Source organism: Syngnathus typhle, linkage group LG3 (genome assembly GCF_033458585.1).
Source record: "Syngnathus typhle isolate RoL2023-S1 ecotype Sweden linkage group LG3, RoL_Styp_1.0, whole genome shotgun sequence".
Taxonomy (NCBI): domain Eukaryota; kingdom Metazoa; phylum Chordata; class Actinopteri; order Syngnathiformes; family Syngnathidae; genus Syngnathus; species Syngnathus typhle.
Genome location: NC_083740.1, coordinates 16,935,710 through 16,957,711, shown reverse-complemented (window position 1 = coordinate 16,957,711; position 22,002 = coordinate 16,935,710). Strand labels below are relative to the sequence as shown.

The 22,002-nt window shown below is 44.2% G+C and overlaps 1 protein-coding gene and 1 long non-coding RNA gene across 2 annotated transcripts in view; both read right to left on the bottom strand.

Moving 5' to 3' along the window:
* LOC133151462 (signal peptidase complex subunit 3-like) overlaps positions 1 to 22,002 on the bottom strand; it is a 55,837-nt gene that overhangs the window by 7,406 nt on the left and 26,429 nt on the right. The gene's annotated exons all lie outside the window — the stretch shown is intronic.
* On the bottom strand, positions 16,853 to 17,732 carry LOC133151480 (uncharacterized). The gene is made up of 2 exons (XR_009713915.1): positions 17,413 to 17,732; positions 16,853 to 17,279 (listed from the first exon to the last, which is right to left on the bottom strand). It is a non-coding gene; the product is annotated as an uncharacterized LOC133151480 (long non-coding RNA).

Here is a 22,002-nt window from a genome sequence, read left to right as displayed (position 1 = left end):
GTGGAATATTTTGAAGTGCAAGAGCCGTCAGCGGCGCACACATTGTTGACAAAGGACGATTGATGGATTTAATGAATTGGAGTGACGCAGATGGTTTTATTAACGTATTATTTATGTAATAGTTTTTTGAATAACTCTGAATTTTACGTCAGGGCCGTTCTCAGCTCTTAGTTTGTGCTTATGTCAAGTTAGCATAGCCTATCGTTTAGCCTGTTGTTGCTCGTTCATGACTGTTCTTGGTGTTGGATTTTGTCGAATAAATTGCCCCCCAAAATGCGACTTATACTCCGGAGCGACTTATATATGTTTTTTTTCCCTTTTTTGGGCATTTTATGGCTGGTGCGATTTATACTCCGGTGCGACTTATCGTCCGAAAATTACGGTAATTCGTTTTTCTGATATAGGAATTTTTACATCTGTATCGGACTATCAAGTATGTGTATGTGTGCGTGCGTGTGCGCGCGTGTGTGCGTGCGTGTGTGTATATATGTACACACACACACACACACGCACACATCTATATATACATTTACACACACACGAACACACAAACCCAGTGGGCCAAAAAGTATTTACCGTATTTTCCGCCCTATAAGGCGCACCTAAAAACCTAAATTTTTATCAAAAATCGACAGTGCGCCTTATATATGGATCAAGTGATGAATTTGTTGATCCATACTGGTTGTACACAGTGCTCTGCCAAAATGTTTTAGTACGTTTTAGTACGACTAGTAAATTACAAGGTCGCATCGCTTCCCAACATTACGGTAACTGTAGTCAGGGGGCGTCACCGAATAGCTGCTATACGCGCGAGGCTATTTCATGTCAAAATAGGCTGCTCTGTTCATGTTTCGAGTAAATCTACGGATCGATATGGAAGGGAAACATAGGTAAGTAGTACCAATGCGTTAGATCGAACTTTAGTCAGTTCTGATCATTTTATAGGAGATCGTTTGAGAAACGCGATTGTTTACACTTTGCTGAGGCCCATGGGAAATTGCGAGCTGAGGCTCATAGGAAATTGCGGATGGCTAATGCTATAACGATAGCTGCTATACGCGCGAGGCTATTTCATGTCAAAATAGGCTGCTCTGTTAATGTTTCGAGTAAATCTACGGATCGATATGGAAGGGAAACATAGGTAATAGGGGTGTAACGATACATCGATACACATCGATTAATCGATATAATGCTCTACGATTTATTGGTATCGATGCTAAAGGTAAACATCGATTTATATCGCCGTGTTTGACCTCGGACATTAGACGCGACTTTATTTTGAAATCCAGTTCATTGTTGCTTGCTTCCTCTTTCCGGCGTTGTTGTGTTGTGAGCAGAGCACGCGCGTGAAAGGGGAGGGGACAACTAGTCCGCGGCTCCTGGGCTGGTGCTATGGCTAGTGTCCAAAAAGACGAGGAAATTTGCTCCCCTTTAGGCTTCAAGTCATTCGTTTGGAAGCACTTTGGATTCCAAAGAAAAGATGGCTCAACGGCCAAGACACGTGCAGTTTGTAAATCCTGCCATGCGGTGATCAAATATTCAGGGAGCACAAATCTCGCCGCACATTTAAAGAAAAAACACCACATCAAAGTTCAGTGTTAAAGTAAGCAATTTGTATACTACAATACTCTTGTAATTTCCTAAATAAAGAGTTTGCAGTGCCTTGTTGATTTCGCGTATGAATTGTTATAAATCAGGATATTGTTATATATTTTTTACTAAAAAAAAAAAAAAAAATCGATCGTAGAGCACTATATCGCGATATATCGTGCATGAATCGCAGCAGGCTTTAAGATATCGGCAAATATCGTATCGTAGTTCTTTATATCGATATTATATCGTATCGTGACAAAACCCGCGATTTACACCCCTAATAGGTAAGTAGTAACAATGCGTTAGATCGAACTTTAGTCAGTTCTGATCATTTTATAGGAGATTGTTTGAGAAACGCGATTGTTTACATTTTGCTGAGGCTCTTGGGACATTGCGAGCTGAGGCTCCTAGGAAATTGCGGATGGCTAATGCTATAATGATAGCTGCTATACGCGCAAGGCTATTTCATGTCAAAATAGGCTGCTCTGTTAATGTTTCGAGTAAATCTACGGATCGATATGGAAGGGAAACATACGTAAGTAGTACCAATGCGTTAGATCGAACTTTAGTCAGTTCCAATCATTTTATAGGAGATCGTTTGAGAAACGCGATTGTTTACAGAGGGCTCGTTGGTTATTGGCTAGTGAGTGCATACCGCAACCCTAGTCAACCTCAGTTTGTTGCAGTAAAGCTTCTATTTTATGCGCCTTATAGTCCGGTGCGCCTTATATATGGACAAAGTTTTAAAATGGGCCGTTCATTGAAGGTGCGCCTTATAACCCGGTGCGCCTAATAGGGCGCAAAATACGGTAGTTAGCTGCCAATTGTGCAAATATGAGAGATGCCTGTAATTTTCAACATAGGTACACTTAAAATATGAGACAAAATAATTTTTTAAAAAATCCAGAAAATCACATTGTCTGATTTTTAAAGGTTTAATTTGCAAATTATGGTTGAAAATAAGTATTTGTTCAATTACCAGAGTTCATATAAATACTTTGTTATATACTACCCTTTGTTGGTGATGACAGAGGTCAATCGTATTTTGTAAGTCTTCACAAGGTTTTCACACATTGTTGCTGGTATTTTGGCCCATTCCTCCATGCATATCTCCTCTGAAAGACCACGTTTCATCTTCAATGGCCTTGCTGATGGAAGGAGGTTTTCACTCATCATATCACGATACATGTCCCCATTCATTCTTCATTCTTTCCGTTACACGGATCAGTCGTCCTGATCGTCTTGCAGAGAAACAGCCCCAAAGCATGATGTTTCCACCCCCATGCTTCACAGTAGGGTAGCTATGGTGTTCTTTGGATGTAACTCTGCATTCTTTCTCCTCCAGACATGACGAGGTGAATTGTTACCAAAGAGTTCTATTTTTGTATCATCAGACCACATGACCTCCCATTCATGATCCAGAGGAGGAATGCGAGGTCATGTGATCATGACCTTCTCCCATTCATGATCCAGAGGAGGAATGGCAGAAGGTCATGTGGTCTGATGAGACAAAAATAGACCTTCTCCCATTCATGATCCAGAGGGGAAAATCGTGTGGCCCAGCGACAGCCCCGAAACCTGAAGGCTCTGGAGGAGATCTGTATGGAGGAGTGGGCCAAAATCCCTGCTGCAGTGTGTGCAAACCCGGTCAACAATACAGGAAACGTCTGAGCTCTGTAATTGCAAACAAAGGTTTCTGCACCAAATATTAAATTCTATTCTTCTGATTTGTCAAATACCGTTTTTTTCCGTGTATAGTGCGCCCTCATGTATAATACGCACCCTAGAAATGGCATGCTGATGCTGGAAAAAAGCTTGTACCCATGTATAATACGCACCCAATTTTTATGAATTTTTTTAATTTTTTTTTTTTAAGTCCCAATGATCGTCACACACGCAGGGAGGCAATGGGTCCCATTTTTATCGTCTTTGGTATGGTCTTAACTAGGCTGGATGTCATTTTTTTTGTTGGCGTTGATTTCTCCGACTGCCCGTAAACGCACCACCGCGCTCCGTGCGCGCATGTGAAAAAGGCGTGTGGACGTGAAAAAGGCGGCTTTGTATGGGAGAGACGTTGAAGAGGAATAAAAACCCCCTTGGAAACCAAAACTTGCCCCTCGTCGTGACTCGGAGCCGCAACAAATGTTTCGGATTTGTGTAGGGTACATTGTGACAGACAGCAAACTAGCAGGTGATCGAGCAAGCGTCTGATACAAGAGCATTGCGGTCGTATGGAGCGTGTTTGAAGTGAACAGCAGAGACGAAAGGAACAAGGCAAAGTGTTGTGAAATAAAATATTACCTGTAATACGCATTTTGTTATTTGCTGATTGTATTAAACTATCACATTCATTGTCAGTCAAGAAGAGAAGAGGACTATTATCCCTTCTTTGACGAAATGACCAGAGCACGGTACAAACACACTATTGTTCTTTCGGTATTTATTCAACCCACATTCTGTCACAACATGACAAGAAGAGAACAATACATAAATCAATACTCGTCAGAGTCTGAATCTGACTCTTTGATGAGGTTTTGCAAAGCTTGCAGCTGATTCTGATCATCAGCGTACATCTCCTCATCCAGTACGCAATCCTCAACTTCCATAGCATGCGGTGCAACCAGATCCTCCCACAGAATGTCATCTTCGGTGCCATCCATTGTGTTTGTGAGGCAGCACTTTTTGAATCCCTTGATGATGATGTTGGTATCAAGCTCTTCCCATGCTTCCTTAATCCAAGTGGCTATGGCCAGGAGGTCCACCTTCTTTAAATTACCTCCTGCTGTGAACTGGTGATGGCCATTCGCCATCCACTCAGTCCATCGCCGCCGCATGGATGTCTTGAAAGGTTTGTTGCAGGAGACGTCAATCACCTGCAACTGCGATGTCATACCACCGGGAATTATCACGAGATCCGTTCTGTTTTCTTTCAAGAGATCCTTGATGACTGGCATCCTGTGGCAGCGGAAGGCATCCAACACAAGCATTCTTCTTTTGATGGATGGATTTGCGCACCAGACAGTCTTCACCCAGTCTTTAGTCAGTGCCTCGTCCATCCATCCTTTGCGCTGGCACCTGACAATTACACCAGAAGGCCACACTATGTTCTTAGGGAGGGTTTTTCTTTTGAATATTATATAGGGACGCATTTTCTTCCCATCCCCATATGCCCCTAGCATAACCGTGAACCTGTTCTTTTCGTTCCCAGACGATTTAATTGTTACAGTGCCTGTTCCTTTGAAGGCCATGATGCGATTTGCCGGTTTATCAAACGTGAGTGGAGTCTGATCAGCATTAGCAATATCCTTTACCTCGTAGTCATAGTCCTTTCTTAATCCAATCACATATTTCTGAAACTTCAACACCTTATCCTCATAGTCCTGTGGTAATCTTTGCGCCACTGAAGTCCTCCTCTTGATTGAAATGTCATTGCGCCTCATGAATAAGAAGCACCACTTTGGAGAGGTTCTGAAGTTTGAATCCGGGTGGTCTCTCTTTATCCATTTCATTGCCAAAATTCTAATCTCAAGAGTGCTGATGGCTATTCCACCAGCTCTTCTCTGCCTAACGAACTCCACTAATTGTTCCTCAACATCTGGATACTGTGCTTTCTTTCCTCTTCCAGGTGCTCTTGCTGAAGCCTTTGCCTTATCAAATTGATTTTTTTTCTTCCTCCAGAGTCTTATGTTTGACTCATTGACGTCAAATTGGCGCGCAGCTGCCCTATTGCCTAATTCTTCTGCCACTTCAATGACTTTCTTTCGAAATGCTACAGTATAACTTGCTCTCTTATCCATTTTGATGAAACTGCTAATTAAACCAAACTCTCGCTAATTAGTAAATAGCTGACGTGTCTTGCGCATCCGTTCTGCGCAGCTGACCCATAGTGCGCATGCGCAGTCATACTGCTTCCGCGCATGCGCAGTCATACTGCTTCCGCATGACGTCCGGTCCGCGATGCAGATTAAAAAACAAACAATAAAAACAACACACCATCAAGGATTGCACCATCGCATCAAACGATGTGTCGTCAATTATGGATTTTACTGACTAAGTGTGTTGGGCAGGATGGCTGAATGCGATGCGCGATTGACAACAAACAAGAAGAAAGGTGAGTTTTATTTCGGGGGAGATTTGTCATGTCTCGTAACCAGTTTTGCTATGTGTCTAGGTTGCCATAGTTTCTGTTCGCGTCGCCCCTCTCTTCCTGTGTCACCTCAATCGGTGTAACGTGTTTTGTATTTAAGTCCTGTCTGCCCCTCGCTCACCGTCGGATCATTGCATGTGTTACGGTCATGATGTGGTTTCTGTTCCTGTCTTTGGTAATGTCACCCTGTCTTTTTGTTCCACGACTTTGTCGGTCAGTCCTGTTGTTGGTTTTGTTGTACCATGACTTTCTTTAAAATAAATAAATAAATAAATAAAAAAAATTTAAAATTTTTTGTACCCATGTATAATGCGCACCCCAGATTTTAGGACAATAAATTGGTTAAATTTTGCGCACTATACACGGAAAAAAACGGTACTTAATTCATGAAATAAAATTAAAATTAATTATTTAAAAATAATAAAATTTTCTGGATTTTTCTTTTAGATTCCATCACACACAGTTGAAGGATACCTATTAGAGATGCACCGATCCGATATCTGGATCGGATATCGGCCCCGATATCAACAAAATAGATGGATCGGGTATCGGAAAATGCAGCCGATCTGTGAGCCGATACTTTCCTTAATCTATTGGGACGCGGGCTACGTGTGCCGCATGCCACGAGAGTTTTCTAAACAAACGCAAACATGGAGCGAACGTTCGCTTCTCTTCCCCGGGTTGCTAAGCGGACGTCAAACCCTGCGCGTTCGCTTCTCTTCGGGTTGCTAATGGGACGAAGGCTACGCGTTCGCTTCTCCCCCGAATTTCTCTCCCGAATGGGGGGGGGGGGGGGCTGGGGTAGGCTAATCGGATGTCAAACGCTGCGTGTTCGCTTCTCTTCCGGGGGGGTGTTAATGGGACGTCAAACGCTTTGTGTGGCGGGCTCCATCTAGTGTGGAAACTGAGAAGCTGAGCTCAAGCTTCTTGTGCGGGCAGGACTCAGGGCTCGAAACTAACGATTGCCCGATTGCCCGGGGCAAGTAGCGATGGCAGACGGGCAAGTAGAATTTTTCCTCACTTGCCCGAACTTGCCCTGCCATAATACCGTGTTTTCAAGCTTTAAAAAGACGATTTTGTGCATAATTTCTCGCAACTTCTGCCGCTTCTGGTCCGACATTTTGTTTTCTAGGGAGCGGTTAGTTTCTCGTGTAAGTCTGCAATACATTGATAACGGCAAAGCGCTTCGTAATTAAATGCATGCTCCCTCACTCGTCCCTGGCTCTTCTGCGCCTGCGCACCAGCAGAGCTTGTTTCCGGTTGAGCGAGGGAGGAGGGGCAGAGGGCCAGGAGGGCAGAATACATGGAAAGGCAGAGGGCCAGGAGGGACTGAATGAATTTTGGTACTACAGTAGACTAGTGTGGTTTAATTGCATCAAAAGTTCTACACTGTATTAAAACAGGCTGCAGGCACAATATGATGGAATAAAAACATATGAAGGCAAAACTTATAGTGTTGTCTTTTTTATTGCAAAAATGTGTCTGGCAAGTAAAAATCCACTCCAAAAAAATTCGGGCGAGTAAAATTTTGTTTCGGGCAAGTAAAATTTTCTCCAAGTTGCCCTCGGGCAAAAAGTAAGCTTCGAGCCCTGATTATGTTTTCAGAATTTGCTGCGGGCCAATAAAAACTGGACCGTTAGTTTGGACACCCCTAATTTAGAGCAAAGAACTGTGTAGTCTGCCTGATGCCATTGCCTTTGGTCTTTTCTGTTCCACATGTAGTTATGTAGCTTGTTAAGTCAACCATAATATCGGATCGGTATCGGGTATCGACCGATACGCAAAGCCACGGCATCGGTATCGGTATCGAAACTGAAAAAGTTGGATCGGTGCATCTCTAATACCTATGATAGAAATGACAGACTTCTACATAGTTTGCAAGTGGGAAATGCTGAACAATCACAAGAGTATCAAATACTTGTTCTCCCCACTGTGTGTGTATACACACACACACACACGCACACACGCACACACGCACACACACACACACACACACACACACACACTGCTCAAAAAAATGAAAGGAACACTGAAAACATCAAATTTCAATAGTGAGAAAAAAAAGTTGGATATCTATACTGATAGACAGTTTAATGTCTCAGGAACAAAAGGATGCCACATCTTTTGATGGAAATAAAAGTTTGCAGCCTACAGAGGGCTCAGTATATGTATAGACACCCCAAAAATCAAAGTGAAAAAATGATGTGGCAGGCTCGTCCATTTTGCCTAAATTCAATTTCTGCAACTCAAAATTATTTTCAATATCTTGTGTGGCCCCCACGAACTTGTACGCATGCTTGACAACGTCACGGCATGCTCCTAATGAGACGACAGATAGTGTCTTGTGGGATGTCCTCCCAGATCTGTCTAAGGGCATCAGCAAGCTCCTGTAAAGTCTGAGGAGCAACCTGGCGGTGTCTGATGGACCAAAAAATGATGTCCCAGAGGTGTTCTATCGGGTTTTGATCAGGTGGTCGTGAGGGCCATTCAATTGTGTTAATTCCTTCATCCTCCAGATACTGTCTCCATACTCTTGCCACATGACGCCGGGCATCGTTGTGGATCATGAGGATCCCAGGACCTACTGCACCAGCGTAGGGTCTGACGATGGGTGCAAGGATTTCATCCCGATACCTAATGGCAGTCAGTCTGCCGTTCTCTAGCCTGTAGAAGTCTGTTCGTCCCCCAATGGAAATGCCTCCCCAGACCATCACTGACCCACCACCGAACCGGTCATGCTGAATGATGTTGCAGGCAGCATAGCGCTCTCCTCGGCTTCTCCAGACCCTTTCACGTCTATCACAGGGCACCAGTAGCGGACTTGCCAATTCTGCTGCTCTATGGCAAATGCCAATCGAGCTCCACGGTGCTGAGCAATGAGCACAGGGCACACTACAGGACAGCGTGCTAATCGGATGTCAAACGCTACGCGTTCGCTTCACTTCCGGGGGTGCTAATCGGACGGCAAACGCTGCGCGTTCGCTTCTCTTCCGGGGGGGTGGGGGTGGGGGGGTTGCTAATCGGACGTCAAACGCTTTGTGTGGCGGGCTCCATCTAGTGTGGAAACTGAGAAGTGACTTAAGCTCAAGCTTTGACCTTTGACGTCATATGATGGCGCCGCGGATGGCAGCCACGGTGAGTCGCTCTCTGTTCATTTGTCTTATTTTGTGTGTTTTCTGTGTCCTTTGCTGTCCATCCCGGATCACTTTTACCAGAGAAGCTCCGTTAAACATCGGACAGACTTCTTCTGGTATTTTCTCTCCTGTTCTCTCCGATTCAGACTGTTTGTCAAAGATTCTAGCCGGAGCGGCGGTGCTGTACAAGCTAGCGCGACGACGGCGGCGCGGAAAGCGAGCCGGAGCACTCGTAAGGCTGAGGCAGAAAGGGTTCCGTTCTGCCCTACCGTCAATTCACTGGCGAATGTACGCTCCCTGGCGAACAAGATGGATGAACTGCTGCTCCTCACTTCTCGGAACACGGACTTCAGCAGATCTGCCGCGCTGTGCTTTGTGGAAACGTGGCTTAGCGAACGAACCCCCCACCACGCCATGGAGCTAGCCGGGTTCAGGCTAACGCGTGCAAATCGCAGCGCGGAGCTCTCCGGAAAATCAAAGGGAGGTGGTCTCTGTTTCTACATTAATGAACGTTGGTGTACTGATGTCACGGTGTTGAAAGAGTTTTGCAGCCCTCTCCTAGAAACACTTTTCATAAACTGCCGGCCGATCTATTCACCACGGGAGTTCTCCTCGATCGTCATGGCGGCTGTTTACATCCCACCACACGCACGTGCGAGTGAAGCCACGCAGATGCTGGCTGACCAGGTAACAGACATGGAGAAACTTCTACCAAACTCACTAATCATTGTTCTGGGTGATCTTAACAGGGCGAACCTCGCACACGAACTCCCCAGATACAGACAGCACGTAACGTGTCCCACCAGAGGGGCACAGACTCTGGACCACTGCTACACCGTGATCAAGGATGCATACCACTCTGCGGCTCGCACAGCTTTAGGACTCTCGGACCACTGTCTAGTTCATCTGATCCCGGCCTACAGGCAGAAACTAAAAACTTCTAAGCCCGTGGTGAGGACTGTGAGGAAGTGGACAGTGGAGTCAAGGCAGGACCTCCAAGCCTGCTTTGACTGCATCGATTGGGGAGCTTTCGAAGCTGCAACTTCAGACTTGCATGAACTCACTGACACTGTCACATCATACATCAGTTTTTGTGAGGATGTGTGTGTGCAGACTAAGACCTTCTGCACGTACAACAACGACAAACCTTGGTTTACACCGAACCTCAGGAGGCTGCGCAAAGTCAAGAAGGAGGCCTACAGGAGCGGCGACCGCGAGCTGTTCAGGCAAACCAGAAACACACTGAACCGAGAGGTCAGGAAAGCCAGGAGGTGTTACGAGGAGAACCTAAAGAGACACCTCTCTGCCAATCCTGATCCCTCAACGGTGTGGAAAGGTCTGCAGAGCATCACGGGCTACAAGAAACGAACCCCCCGGCCTGTAGAGAGCCCAAGGCTTGCTAACCAGCTAAACAAGTTCTACTGCAGGTTTGATCGGTCCTCCCACACAACGGGACTTCCTGCAGCACAATCTACATACTCACCTCTCCCCACAACTGCTCTGTCCACACCTCTATCATCGTTGTCACCCACTCACTCTCGTGTACTTCAGCTCGGCGTTCAACACCATCGCTCCTGACATCCTCCAACAGAAGCTCATCCAGCTTGCGGTGCCTGCCTCCACCTGTCAGTGGATCAGCAGCTTCCTGACCAACAGGAGACAGCGTGTGAGGCTGGGGGGCATCACATCTGACACCCGGACCACCAACACTGGAGCCCCTCAGGGGTGCGTCCTCTCCCCACTGCTCTTCTCTCTCTACACCAATGATTTCTCCTCAGGTGACTCTCCTGTGAAGCTCCTGAAGTATGCAGACGACACCACTCTCATCGGACTGATCCAGGACGGTGATGAGACTGAGTACAGACAGGAGGTGGAGCGGCTGGTCCACTGGTGCAGCCAAAACCATCTGGAGCTGAACCCGCTCAAGACCGTGGAGATGACAGTGGATTTCAGGCGAGACCCTTCACCACTTTTACCCCTCACTATCCGCAGTAATACTATTCTCTCCGCAGACACCTTCAAGTTCCTGGGAACCACAATCTCTCGGGACCTGAAATGGACCGGCCACATAGACTCTGTCCGGAAGAAGGCCCAGCAGAGGCTGTACTTCCTGAGACAGCTCAAGAAGTTCAACCTGCCGCGAGAGCTTCTGAAGACCTTCTACACTGCCATCATCCAGTCTGTCCTCTGCACCTCCATCACTGTCTGGTTTGGATCGGCCTCCAAACAAGACAAGCACAGACTACAACGGACAATCAGAACTGCAGAAAAGATCATTGGAATCAACCTCCCATCTATCCAAGACTTGTACCTGTCCCGGACCAGGAATCGTGCAAGGAACATCTCTACAGACCCTTCTCACCCAGGTTGCAGTCTGTTTGAACTACGGCGTTATAGAGCTCGGTACGCCAAAACCAGCAGACACAGAGACAGCTTCTTCCCCCAGGCTGTTGCTCTGATGAACTCACACCACTCAGAGTCTCAGAGACATTACTGTGCAATAACATCCTGCTCTTCACACCTTTTTGAATTTGTCTACACTGTTTTTGCCATTATTCACATGTCCTGAATGTTGTTAGTCACCTAAATGTTGAACAGAGGGTGTGTTTTTACCGAAGTCAAATTCCTTGTTTGGCACGCTCAAACATGGCGAATAAAAACTCTTGAATCTTGAATCTTCTTGTGCGGGCCATATTCAATTATGTTTTCAGAATTTGCTGCGGGCCAATAAAAAAAGGCCGTAGTTTGGACACCCCTATCCTAGAGTAACTGCCTGTCTCGTGGAATCTCCTCCATGCTCTGGAGATTGTACTGGGAGACATCAAATCTTCTTGCACCAGCACGCATGGATGTGCCATCCTGGAGGAGTTGGACAATCAGCGCAACTTCAGGAGGGTTAAGAAATTGCCTCATGCTCCCAGTCGTGATAATGACTCTAGCTAAAGCCAACACTTGTGGAAAAACAGTAAAAAAAAGATCAAGAGGGAGGAACTTGAAATGGACTCCGCCTGCAAAACCAGTTTTGGGGACCATCTCGTTGTCTGCCACCTACCTGACCAAAACCTTATCAGAAAAGTCTAATTGAATTCATGCTATACCCTGATGAAAAAACGTTCCTTTAATTTTTTTGAGCAGTGTACCGTAATTTTCGGACTATAAGTCGCGTTTTTTTTCATAGTTATAGTTATACTCAGGAGCAACTTATATATGTTTTTTTTTCAAAGATTTTCCCAAAAAAAAAAAAAAGTGAAACCGCAATAAACGAACCGCAATGGAACAAGGGGTCAGCCTAGTCGTTATTCCACAGATCTACTATATAACTATATTGTAGCGTTAACAAAGTTCAAGGAAAGACGTGGGTTTGGTAAACGGCTCTTTATTTAACAAAGCAAACTTACAGGCGTGTGGCGGCGTGGACTTCGAGCCACGGAAGTGGAAGAGAGCTCCATAGAATAGGACCGGGCGTGCGTAAAAGCCATGACCGAGCCCCAGCCACCGTCCTCGGACAGCTACCCGGCCGAGCGCCCGACTTCAATCCATGAAAGTGAAAGAGAGCTCCTTCGAGTGACGCGCGACGTCGCGCTGCTGACGTCAGCAGCCCTTCAGCAAAGCGCCAATCTTCAAGCTTCTTCTTCTACTACTGATTTGGGATTTGGCTTCATAGAGATACATAGAAACACTAGATGATCGCTTTAGCTGGTTGACGACGTGCAGACCTGTCCATCATCTCGAACCGGGAGTCACGGGAAATGGTCATGCTGACGTCAGCAGCGTGACGCGACGTCGCGGCTGCGCGTCAGCAGCGCGACGTCGCGTCAGCAGCTCGGCGGTTGTTTACATAAAGGACAAAGATCGACTCGTCCATGGACGGTGGATGAGGCTCGGACAATGCTTTTACGCACGCCCGGTCCTACTGTACCGAGCTGTCTTTCACCACACGCCTGTAAGTTTGTTTTGTTAAATAAAGAGCCGTTTACCAAACCCGCGTCTTTCCTTGAACTTTGTTAACGCTACAATATAGTTATATAGTAGATCTGTGGAATAACGACGAGGCTGACGTCAGGGCGCACGCGCGGCGATGTTGACAAAGGACGAGGAATTTGATCGATGGATTTAATTATTTAGAGTGCACAGATGGTTTGATAACATTATTGCTTATATAATAGTCATTTGATATATACCGTTTTTTTCCATGTATAATGCGCAAAATTTAACTAATTTATTGTCCTAAAATCTGGGGTGCGCATTATACATGGGTACAAAAAATAAAATAAAAAAATATTTTTTTATTTTTTTAAATCATTACAGATGCTTTCTTCTCTGCTGTTCACGTCAAACACACTCCATACAAACACAATGCTCTCGTATCAGACGCTTGCTCGATCATCTGCTTGTTTGCTGTCACAATGTACCCTACACAAATCCGAAACATTTCTTCGCTATCGAGTTTGCTAGCGCATACGCAGTGATACTGACCGGCAGAAAAACATCCGGTTGTTCCCAAAGATGTTTTTTCTAAAATAATTTTATTTTAACCGACTTAAGTAGTCAAAATTTGGGTGCGTATTATACATGGGTACAGGCTTTTTTCCAGCATCAACATGCCATTTTTAGGGTGCGTATTATACATGGGGGCGCACTATACACGGAAAAAAACGGTAATTTATATATCGTTATATGGGCCTGTGGAATATTTTGAAGTGCAAGAGCCGTCAGCGGCGCGCACGCATTGTTGACAAAGGACGATTGATGGATTTAATGAATTGGAGTGACGCAGATGGTTTTATTAACGTGTTATTTATGTAATAGTTGTTTGAATAACTCTGAATTTTACGTCAGGGCCGTTCTCAGCTCTTACCGTTTTTTTCCGTGTATAGTGCGCAAAATTTAACTAATTTATTGTCCTAAAATCTGGGGTGCGCATTATACATGGGTACAAAAAAAAAATTTTAATTTTTTTTTTAATTTTTTTTTTTTTTTTTTTTTTAAGTCCTAATGATCGTCACACACGCAGGGAGGCAATGGGTCCCATTTTTATAGTCTTTGGTATGGTCTTAACTAGGCTGGATGTAATTTTTTTTGTTGGCGTTGATTTCTCCGACTGCCCGTAAACGCACCACCGCGCTCCGTGCGGACGTGAAAAAGGCGGCTCTGTATGGGAGAGACGTTGAAGAGGAATAAAAACACCCTTGGAAACCAAAACTTGCCCCTCGTCTTAACTCGGAGCCGCAACAAAGGTTTCGGATTTGTGTAGGGTACATTGTGACAGACAGCAAACGAGCAGGTGATCGAGCAAGCGTCTGATACGAGAGCATTGCGGTCGCATGGAGCGTGTTTGAAGTGAACAGCAGAGACAAAAGGTGTGAGGTGTTGTGAAATAAAATGCACAGAACGGATGCGCAAGACACGTCAGCTATATAAAGAGCGAGAGTTGTTTTCTTCCTATTAGTTTCAATTCACAGTTTAATTAGCAGTTTCAATCAGCAAATAACAAAATGCGTATTACAGGTAATATTTTATTTCACAACACTTTGCCTTGTTCCTTTGGTCTCTGCTGTTCATCCTAAAACACAAAGGCGCTCTTTAAGCAATGCGACAGTGAGCGCCCGGCGCGCTGCGGTTGCGCGACCGCACCAAATTAAGCTCCCTGCGCAGTGCGCACTGAGGTCCACTTAAATTTTAGAAAGTACATCAGGACTTTAAAAATATCTTCTAAATTTCAGCGACCAGCGCGGTGCAGTTGGGCGGTCGGCGGCGCGCTACGGTTGAGCGTTCTCTCTCGGGCTCTCTCTCTCGCTCTCGCACACATGGCATCGGTATCGGTATCGGAACTGAAAAAGTCGGATCGGTGCATCTCTAATATATATATATATTTTTTTTTTTTTAAATCCGGATATCATACGGAGGCCGCCATTACAGATGCGCTTCCTTCTCTGCTGTTCACTTCAAACACGCTGCATACGAACACTTGCTAGATCACCTGCTCGTTTGCTGTCACAATGTACCCTACACAAATCCGAAACATCTCTTCGCTATTGAGTATGCTAGCGCATGCGTAGTGATACTGACCGGCAGAATAACATCCGGTTGTTCCCAAAGATGATCTTTTTTCTGAAATAATTTTACGTTCACGGACTTAAGTAGGAGTCAAAATTTGGGTGCGTATTATACATGGGTACAGGCTTTTTTCCTGCATCAACATGCCATTTTTAGGGTGCGTATTATACATGGGGGCGCATTATACATGGAAAAAATGGTATTCGGCCCCTTTACTTTCAGTGCAGCAAACTCACTCCAGAAGTTCAGTAAGGATCTTTGAATGATCCAATGTTGTCCTAAATGACTGATGATGATAAATAGAATGCACCTGTGTGTACTCAAGTCTCCGTATAAATGCACCTGCTCTTTAATAGTCTCAGGGTTCTGTTTAAAGCGCAGAGAGAACCATGAAGACAAAGGAACAAACCAGGCAGGTCCGAGATACTGTTGTGGAGAGGTTTAAAGCCGGATTTGGATACAAAAAGATTTCCCAAGCTTTAAACATCTCGAGGAGCACTGTGCAAGCAATTATATTGAAATGGAAGGAGTATCAGACCGCTGCAAATCTACCAATCTACCTCCAAACTTTCATCTCAAACAAGGAGAAGACTGATCAGAGATGCAGCCAAGAGGTCTATGATCACTCTGGATGAACTGCAGATAACTACAACTGAGGTGGGAGAATCTGTCCATAGGACAACAATCAGTCGTGCACTGCACAAATCTGGCCTTTATGGAAGAGTGGCAAGAAGAAAGCCATTTCTCAAAGATATCCATAGAAAGTCTCGTTTAAAGTTTGCCACAAGCCACCTGGGAGACACACCAAACATGTGGAAGAAGGTGCTCTGGTCCGAAACCGAAATCGAACTTTTTGGCCACAATGCAAAACGATATGTTTGGCGTAAAAGCAACACAGCTCATCACCCTGAACACAGCATCCCCACTGTCAAACATGGTGGTGGCAGCATCATGGTTTGGGCCTGCTTTTCTTCAGCAGGGACAGGGAAGATGGCTAAAATTGATGGGAAGATGGATGGAGCCAAATACAGGACCATTCTGGAAGAAAACCTGTTGGAGTCTGCAAAAGACCTGAGACTGGGACGGAGATTTATCTTCCAACAGGACAATGATCCAAAATATAAAGCCAAATCTACAATGGACGCACTTTGGTCATAGGTGACTCCATTACCCGAAATATTACGCTTAAAAATCCAGCCACGGTAATGTGGATTCCTGGGGGCAGAACACCCGACATAGAAGCTAATCTTAGGGAGCTGACTCGCAATAGGTCTAGTCAACACCGTAGTTCCAACAACACGAGCTACCAATGATGTTATTATGAGGCAATCAGAGAGAGAGAGAAACATAGCGAGGACTTGTGATCTCGCCAGAAAGATGAGTCGGCATCGAGTATTTGTCTCTCGCCCCCTGCCTGGGAGAGGCACTGATGAGAGGTTTAGTAGATTAGTCTCCCTTAATCGATAGATGGCTGGGTTCTGTAAAAAGCAGGGACTGTATTTTATAGATAACTGGCCCTCCTTCTGGGGCCGCCCCGACCTGCTGAGGAAGGACGGCCTTCACCCTAACCGTGCAGGCGCCTTCACTCTTTCTACACCGTGTTCCAAATTATTATGCAAATGATATTTATTTCAGATTTTCCTAAATAGTCGATGCAAATGAGTCAGCATAATTTTCAAGTCATCAACCATTAGTTTAATGAATTCGAATGTTATTGAACAAACCTCCCAATGATAACAGAATTTTTCAAAAATAAAAAACTTAAAATGCACTGTTCCAAATTATTACGCACAACAGAGTTTTATATCATTTTATAGGTTGTTATGAACTGAAATGCTCATCTTTAGAATTTACAGCATTAGGAGGTCATATTTACTGAAATCAAAAGCTATTTCAATCAAAAACATCTTAACAGGTCAAGTTACATTTTAACATAGGACCCTTTATTTGATAGCAGCTTCACAATTCTTGCATCCATTGACCTTGTGAGTTTTTGGAGAGTTTCTGCTTGAATTTCTTTGCAGGATGTCAGAATAGCCTCCCAGAGCTGCTGTTTGGATGTGAACTGCCTCCCACCCTCATAGATCTTTTGCTTGAGGATGCTCCAAAGGTTCTCAATAGGGTTGAGGTCAGGGGAGGATGGGGGCCACACCATGAGTTTCTCTCCTTTTATGCCCATAGCAGCCAATGATGCAGAGGTATTCCTTGCAGCATGAGATGGTGCATTGTCATGCATGAAGATGATTTTGCTACGGAAAGCACGGTTCTTCTTTTTGTACCATGGAAGAAAGTGGTCAGTCAGAAACTCCACATACTTTACAGATGTCATTTTCACACCTTCAGGGACCCTAAAGGGGCCAACCAGCTCTCTCCCCATGATTCCGGCCCAAAACATGACTCCGCCACCTCCTTGCTGACGTTGCAGCCTTGTTGGGACATGGTGGCCGTCCACCAACCATCCACGACTCCATCCATCTGGACCATCCAAGGTTGCACGGCACTCATCAGTGAACAAGACTGTTTGAAAATTAGTCTTCATGTATTCCTGGGCCCACTGCAGCCGTTTCTGCTTGTGAGCGTTGTTTAGGGGTGGCCGAATAGAGGGTTTACGCATAACTGCAAGACTCTGGAGGATCCTACACCTTGATGTTCGTGGGACTCCAGAGGCACCAGCAGCTTCAAATATCTGTTTGCTACTCTGTAATGGCATTTTAGCAGCTGCTCTCTTAATCCGATGTTTTTGTCTGGCAGAAACCTTCCTCGTTGTGCCTTTATCTGCACGAACCCGTGTGTGCTCTGAATCAGCCCCAAATCTCTTTACAGTACGATGATCACGCTTAAGTTTTTGTGAAATATCTAAGGTCTTCATACCTTGTCCAAGGCATTGAACTATTTCACGCTTTTCGACAGCAGAGAGATCCTTTTTCTTTCCCATGTTGCTTGGAAATGGTCATCTGCTTAATAATGTGGAACGCCATTCTTAAGTAGTCTTTCTTTAATTGGGCTCACCTGGCAGACTAATTATCACAGGTGTCTGAGATTGATTTCAGTGATCCAAAGAGCCCTGACACACAATACCGTCCATGAGTTTAATTGAAAAACAAAAAATGCAATCTTTATGACACTTAAATACAATTTGCATAATAAGTTGGAACACGGTAGGAATATAGATTACTGTTTGCGCCGCACATGACAGGTCACTTTAGAGCAGGCCAGGGCACAGGTGATTAGAGCACCTGTCAGGATGGGTTTGGAGTCTGTTAAGCTAAAGTTAACTCGCGCTAGGCTAGACTTCCAGCATGCACATAGCTCCTCGTGTAGACTAGACCGTGACAGTTTGAATAGTGCTACAGTACACATAAACACACTTTCTACTGGGGTAGTAGACAAATCCAATCACTCCACCCCGACCGGTTTTGCTGATGAAACGGTGCCTGTTTCAGATCATTTTACATGTGTAACAAATATTTACTATCAGATTCCCACGGTCGTATCGTCCCACCGCGCTAACAAACATTCGAGAGGTGATGTCAGGCCTAGAGAACACAATCTTACTCGCATCTCGTTTAAATATCCGTCGATAGATACGCACCCTGATCGACCGATTACACTTAAACTCGGTTTTATGAATATTAGATCGCTTCATACGAAAGCAGTTCTCGTTAATGACCTCATCACGGAACATAATCTAAGCGTTTTTGGTCTTTGCGAGACCTGGTTAAAACTTAATGAACTGCTGCCGCTTAACGAGGCCTCACCTCCAAATTTTGTGAGCTCGCATGTGGCGCGTCCTCGAAAAAAGGGTGGGGGTGCCGCCCTTATCTCGAATTCCGAGCTTAGATTTAGGCCTCGTTCGATCAACGTATTTAAAACATTTGAAGTTCTCACTGTCCGATCCACTGCTCTACCGTCATTTTATCTTGCCGTTATTTACCGTCCACCTGGGGCTTACTCTGGCTTCCTGGATGAATTTTCAGAATTCGTGGCTGATCTAGTAACCAATGCGGATAATATAATTATCATGGGTGATTTCAACATCCACATGAATTTACCGTCAGAGCCACTTACTTCGGCGTTTCAGACTTTCACTGATAAGTTTGGTTTTACGCAAGCCGTGCAGGCAGCAAGAATACCACTCCAATCGCTCAGTCGAGCCCGCCGTTTACCAACGCTGATGATCATGCAACAACCCTCTCAAATTTTAAAAGCGTGTCCCTTGAAAGGCGTACACATTTGGTTAGTGCGGCTAAACAAACAACATGTTTACTCGACCCTCTTCCAGCCAAACTACTTAAAGAATAATTTCACATTTTAGGACCGTCCATCTTAAATATAATCAATCTGTCTGTCTCCTCTGGGATAGTGCCAACAGCCTTTAAAACCGCGATCATTAAACCGCTACTTAAAGGACCAAATCTTGACCTGGAATGTCTCAGTAATTATAGGCCAGTTTCAAACCTCCCATTCATAGCAAAACTTCTTGAAAAAGTGGTAGCGCAGCAGCTTATTGATTACATGGTTGCCAATAATCGATATGACTCTTTTCAGTCTGGTTTTAGAGTCTGTTACTACTCGATCTTAGTGCTGCCTTCAACACTGTCGACTTCGATATTTTATTAGGGCGTCTTAAAAGCTGTGTTGGTATTTCAGGGTCAGCACTAGGCTGGTTCCATTCCTATCTATCAAACAGGACGCACCGAGTGGTCCATGGCAATGCGTCCTCGGAGCTGTATAATGTTACGTGTGGTGTCCCACAGATCGGTACTCAAACCAATTCTATTTAATATTTACGTATATGATTCCGCTTGGGGACATAATACGTAAATATAATATTAGTTTTCAATGCTACGCGGATGACACCCAATTATATATGCCGTTATTGATGACAGATCCGCGGGATTGTTGTAATCTTGAGGCGTGCCTTGCGGAGATCAAGCAATGGATGTCTCTCAACTTCCTTCGTCTTAACCCAGATAAAACTGAGATGTTGAGAATTGGTCCAACTCGTTATCAACAATTTTTCAAGGAAACCGCTATAACTATAGATAACCGGTCTAGAGCATTTTCTATTCGGGCTCCAGAGCTTTGGAAGGCCCTACTGGATATTAGAACTGCTACCTCAGTAGAAACATTTAAGACACGTTTAAAGAGACATTTCTATGATATGGCCTTTAACTAATCTGTAGTGGCCGATTCGGCTGGAGTTTGTTTTCTCTCCCTCTCCACCCCCTCCCCCCTCCCCGGCCGGGGAGGTGGTTAGGTGGCACCCAAGCTGACAGCGGCTATCTGGATTCTCGTGGACCAATTCAGAATGGGGGAACTGCAGCACAACCTCCTCAAAGACACAGCCAGGACAATTGAGGGCTCCTCCGGCAGCGCTTCGCTTTGACATGGACATCCACTTTTTCATTGATTTTCATATTATGTATCATTTGTGCCATCCATTTCAACCTGGTGATCCTGAAAGGGGGGATCCTTCCATCTGTGGTTCCTTCTGAAGGTTTCTCATTTTCCCCTAGCAGGGTTTTTTTGAGTTTTTCCTTGCCCTTTTGGGAGCTTAAGATCAGGGGATGCTTTGAGAATAACTGTCAACTTTTGTCTATGTGAAGCCCTTTGAGACTGCTTGTGATTTAGGGCTAGACAAATAAACTTGACTTGACTGCTGTTCACAAACACTCTCCATCCAACCTCACTGAACTCGAGCTGTTTTGCAAGGAAGAATGGGCAAGAATTCCAGTCTCTCGATGTGCAAAAGTCATAGAGACATACCCCAAGCGACTTGCAGCTGTAATTGCAGCAAATGGTGGCGCCCAATCAATTTCGTTCCACTTCACGATTGTGTCCCGCCTGTTGTTGATTCTTGACAAAGAATTAAAATTTTATATATATATATATATATATATACACACATATACATATATATATACATATATATACATACATATATATATACACATACATATATATATATATATATATATACATACCGTATTTTCCGGCCTATAAGGCGCACCGGACTATAAGGCGCACCTTCAATGAATGGCCCATTTTAAAACTTTATCCTTATATAAGGCGCACCGGACTATAAGGCGCACCATTAATGCATCATGTCGGATTTTTAATCCAAATCAAATCATTCTCCATTTTATCTTTTTTATTTAAACTTCAGACGGAACAAATTACTTTATAATCATAAAATAATGATCCATAGTCTTTTTGAGTCTTCAGCGGGCCACTTATGATTGATTTCATGACAGAATGCTTTGGGCCAGTTTAAATTTAGGAATTTGGTCCATATATAAGGCGCACCGGACTATAAGGCGCACTGTTGGTTTTTGAGAAAATTTTAGGTTTTTAGGTGCGCCTTATAGGGCGGAAAATACGGTACATATATATATATATATATATATATATATATATATATATATATATATATACATATATATATACATATATATATATATATACATATATATATACATATACATATATATATACATATATATATATATATATATATATATATATATATATATATATATATATATATATATATACATATATATTATATATATAGTCAAACCTCGGTTTTCGAACGCAATCCGTTCCAGAAAGCGGATCGAGAAGTGGATCAGTCGAATTCCGAATCTATTTTTCCCATTATAAATACAGTGAAGCCTCGGTTTTCGACCACAATCCGTTCCAGAAGGCTGTTCGAGAAGTGAATTGTTTGAATTCCGAATCATGTTTTCTCATTACAAATAATGGAAAAAAAATTAAGCTGTTCCACAAAAAAAACAAAAACTTTTTTTTAGCATTTTTTTATTTGCGCATTTTTCTCCGATCGCGCAACTGCAGCACACCGCAGAAGGCCCAACCGTAGCACCCAACTGCACCGCGCTTGTCGCATTATTGTGACAGAGCGGTCTCTGAAATTTAGAAAGTATTTATAAAAAGGTCCTGATGTATTTTCCAAAATTTAAGTGGACATCAGTGCGCAGGGAGTTTACCGTAATTTTCCATGTAAAATACGCCCCCGTGCATAATACGCACCCTAAAAATTGCATGTCG